At 35.3% G+C, this 4,386-nt stretch overlaps 1 long non-coding RNA gene across 1 annotated transcript; it reads right to left on the bottom strand.

Annotated features, from left to right (window-relative positions):
* Nucleotides 1–291: 291 nt before the first annotated feature.
* LOC113090239 (uncharacterized) lies at nucleotides 292–3,971 on the bottom strand. Its single transcript, XR_003286957.1, has 3 exons — nucleotides 3,919–3,971; nucleotides 3,183–3,344; nucleotides 292–3,019 (listed from the first exon to the last, which is right to left on the bottom strand). It is a non-coding gene; the product is annotated as an uncharacterized LOC113090239 (long non-coding RNA).
* Between the last annotated feature and the right edge of the window lie 415 nt (nucleotides 3,972–4,386).

Here is a 4,386-nt window from a genome sequence, read left to right as displayed (position 1 = left end):
TTAATAAACATTTGCTGACAAAGGTTTTGCATTACCCTGAGAAACTGTGCTTTCACTTGTAATAGTTCTGCAAGTGAGGAAAAAAATGTTTACAAAGAACACAAAAATAAAGGTTTCTTTGGAGAAACAAGCACAAAACAAAAATTGTTTTCCTCCATCTCATATTGTTTTCATTGTCCTCCAATAGAAATGATAGATAAAACAATGTGAGTCAATGATTAGTCTGTGAAACAAATATAAAAGTTAAAAGAAAAAAAGAGAAATATTTGTCTTTATTGCTTCAAGAGCAACACAAGGAGAAGAGAAGAGAATCAGAAGCCATTTACAAAGCTAGATGACAGTTTATATTACATTTGCACTTGTACATCAAAATGGTAGAGCTTTTGTTCACCGGTTTTTAGTTTTAGGTTGTTTTTACATGGTTTACCAGAATAAAATGAAGAGATGTATGTTTATGGTGTAGTTTTCCTCAGCTGTTGACAACGATGAAATGAGCTTCAACGTGCAGAATACAAAGTAACTTCTAAAGAATGCAACACTGTAAGTTTAACATCCACTTCCCTGATACCAATCAATGTGCATGCCTATTTTAACAGTGTTATAAATTAGCCAACTCATATATCTTTTCACAGGTTTTCAGAAAATAACTGATCTGTATTCATTTCACTTAGATCTTTACTCAACCAGTTTGACATAATTTATTTTAGTTCAGGGTGTAAACATGTTTTCCTCTCCTCACAAATTTCCAAGAGATGTACTTGTATTCAGACCCATTTATCCTGGGTAAAACTGCCTACACTGAAATGCTGGAGGGGTTCCTTCTGTTGAGAATATCTCATCTGTGCTGTCTCCACAGCTGTCTCTTTATTTGAAACTAGACAGAGTGCCACACTGACAGCATTTCTGGCTGAAGAGGATTGGAATTTCCTGTGTTGGGCTCTGTTCACATGGTGGCTGTCTTGTACTGTTCTTTAACCTACTGTTGAATCATCTTTCCCAAATATGAGAAAACCATTTACAGTACATATGTAAATCGCACAAAAATAGCAGACATGCTGAATGAAAATGCAAATTCAATCGCTAACGTAGATGGAGCTGATTTGCACCAAATAACAATATTTGCCCTGAGTCAAGCACTGAATATGCTCTTCCCTGACACTAAGCTAAACTGCACCATGCTTCTCAGAGGGGCTGTATGCACACAATCACGATCTACTTCCTGATCCAGTTATATAATGCACTTAATAATGCAGAGGTGTTGTCCACAGCTGTTTTGTTCATTGTACACACAAGTATTAATAAAAAAAAAAACATCTCTCATTCTTTTTAGTATGTTAAATTCTCTTTAACATACTATAACATATTCATACTCTTAAAAACAATATCTGGGACTCCCAGCACTCACGTATGATCAAGCACTAACATAAAATCACCAAGAGTTGATGATTGTAAAAGTAAGGAATAACTGATGGCGGCCCGTTGAATTATTTGAAAAATAATGCACACCGAGGTGGTGATGTGGCCACGATGCGAAGCGGAGTTATTTTTCTAATAATTCAATGGCCTGGAGTCAATTATTCCGCTTATACTACGGTAACCACACCTCAAGACATCGATCAGATGATTTATGGGATTTGCCTGGATTTTGTACTTAAAACGCTATTGTGAGTAGGACTATTTCTTCCGCATCTCATCCAATGCCTCTTTTGCTAGTTCCAAAACGAAATGTTAAAGCTGGTAACAGAGGAGTGAGCCCTTGATATCGTTCTAATGCAGTTATTAATCACATTATTAGAAATAGAGCGAGAGAGACAGAGACACACAAAGAGAGAAAGAGAATGAGAGAGCTTGTGTGAATTAGTCTAACTTACCTCTTTGCATCTCTAAACAGTGCTGTCTCCTCGCTAGTGAGAAATGTCATGTAAGGCCTTTAAGTTGCTACACTATATAGGCTAACTGCTAAAATCGTCAGGGCAGCGCTCGTTGACAATACCTTTTTGTGCAAACTGCGTGACCGTTATTACAGCTTTACTTTGCAAAAGTGATATGGAACAGTAATGCGGTCAGGACAGCTGCCTGGAACTATGTTCACCGTGCGTTTCCCAGAAAATAATTGCACACCTTAGAATGTTCATCAGCCAATCAGATTCAATCATTCAATGGTACAGTAGTATAATAGGCAATATTGTGGTTTACAGCAGGCTACATTCGATCCACTCAAGCTACTTTTCCAGATTTTCCTGAAGTAGTGCTTTCATTCTGTCTTTGGCGGTGCGTAAAAGTCAGTTTCTGTAATACTGTAGCACCATGTTTCTCTAACAAAATGTAGAAGGACCTATGCCCCCCACCCCCATTTACCAGTCCTTGAATCCATCTGTCTGAAATTCAAGTACTTAAAAGAAGCATGGGCACCCTGGCATTAATAAAACAGACATGTAGATCTTTACAGCTGAATAAAACAAGCACAAAAATACACAATTAAAATCCAAAAGCACTCAATATAACAATACGCTGTCAAGAATTAACTAATTAATAAAACATGTATTTAAGCTATATTGAAAACAGAGACAGTTATTTGGATTGGAAGACTATTCCATAAAAATGGAGCATTAACTTTTTTCAACAACAACAAAAAAATTATGATGCCTACTATAATCTTTCATTTTATATCTTCCTTAGATATATGTTAGCCCTTTTACTCTATTTCTCTTTGCTCTGTAACGCTGCTTTATTTCATCTGTAATTTGTTCCACCTTTATGCATTAGGAATTATGTAAATAGCAACACATTAAAGCTACAACAATTAATTTTACATTTGTTAAATGCTGTAGGTTTAGCTGTTGGTTTTGAATAGTTTATATTTAGGTTCCCATTCTAAATAATTCTATAGAAATACTTATTTTCATTTTTGTGATGCCTTATACAATGGTGTCTGGTCTAGTCCTGTTGATTTCACAATGTAAAACCATCCACCAGCATGTTTAGACCAGCTTTGAAAAGGCGTTGTTCACTGTCTAGGCTGTTAAGGATAAATCAAAAGAGAAAATAACCAGTGTTGAATATTACGGTATTTCAATACATTTTTTGCATAACAAGAAGTGTAAAAGATCACACTTAAATCAAACTTATGTAATCTTATTAGTTATCATGTTAATATGACATGACAAAAGATGTTTACTCACCTCAGGTTACAGTTGGAGTCTTTAAGCGCTTTACTGAGGAGCTTCCTTGAGTTTCCTATTTTATTCTTTTTCAGATCAAGCTCTTTTAAAAAATGCAAAGCTTTCGTCTTAGCCAAAGTCTGAGCCAAAAAAGCAACATCTGTAATGCCACAGTCATTTAGACTAGAAAAAGACAGAGTAAGAGACTTCCACTTTAACCCAGTTTAAATTAACAAAATTTCACAAGTGAAATCAATAATTTATATATATATATATCTAATATGCTGAGTGTCTCAATATTTCACTAGAATAATATGCAACCTGGTATGAAAAAATCATTTTTTGAGGGGCTTTTTGGATTGATTTCATGACAAATTATCAGAACAAAACCATTTACAGACTAATGACTTTTATAACTTTTAAAATAATGATTTCTCTAATAAATAAATAAATACATCACTAAGCATCCCGAAATAAAATGTGAAATATGTAAGTGATAAAAAGTGTAAAATGTTTTCATTTAAACTGTTTAGGTAAATAAGTATTTTGATTCTTGTAGGTTTGTCCAATCCTGCTCCTGGAGGACCACCGTGTCCTTTAGTAGGACATTTTGGTTTCAACTCTAATTAAACACACCTGAAGCAGATAATTAAATATCTTCAAGATTACAGCAGGCAGGTTTGCTGGAGCAGGTTGGAGCCAAACTCTGCAAAATGTTGGCCTCCAGGAGCACCTCTAATGAACAAAGGCTTCTTACCTCAATCTCTCCAGTTTACAGTCTAAATTCTTCAGTACGTCACATAAGTGCCTCAGTCCTTTGTTTTTTACTTTATTTCCACTAAGGTCCAGTTCTCTCAGGTGTGATGGGTTTGATTTCAGAGCTGAAGTCAGAACAGAACAACCTTCATCTGTTAGATCGCAGGATCTTAACCTAAAACAGGGGAAATGAGGCAAACAAACCTCTTATTCCATAACACTATATCATCTTCATGGAAAACAGAGTAGGGTGAATTCAACAAATCTGAAATGATGTCATATCCATATGTTCTTCAGTTTTGCTCCAAATATATCAGGGCTTTAAAACATCAGGTTAAACCTGTCGAAGGGATTTTAAACAATTTGATTCTTGTGTTTGAATGTTCCTCACCTCAGTCTCTCCAGTTTACAGTGTGAATCCTTCAGTACGTCACATAAGTGATCCACTCCTGCATTTTTCATTTGATTC

The sequence above is a fragment of the Carassius auratus genome, unplaced genomic scaffold, assembly GCF_003368295.1.
Source record: "Carassius auratus strain Wakin unplaced genomic scaffold, ASM336829v1 scaf_tig00053697, whole genome shotgun sequence".
NCBI classification, from domain to species: domain Eukaryota; kingdom Metazoa; phylum Chordata; class Actinopteri; order Cypriniformes; family Cyprinidae; genus Carassius; species Carassius auratus.
This window is presented reverse-complemented; position numbering and strand designations above follow the sequence as displayed.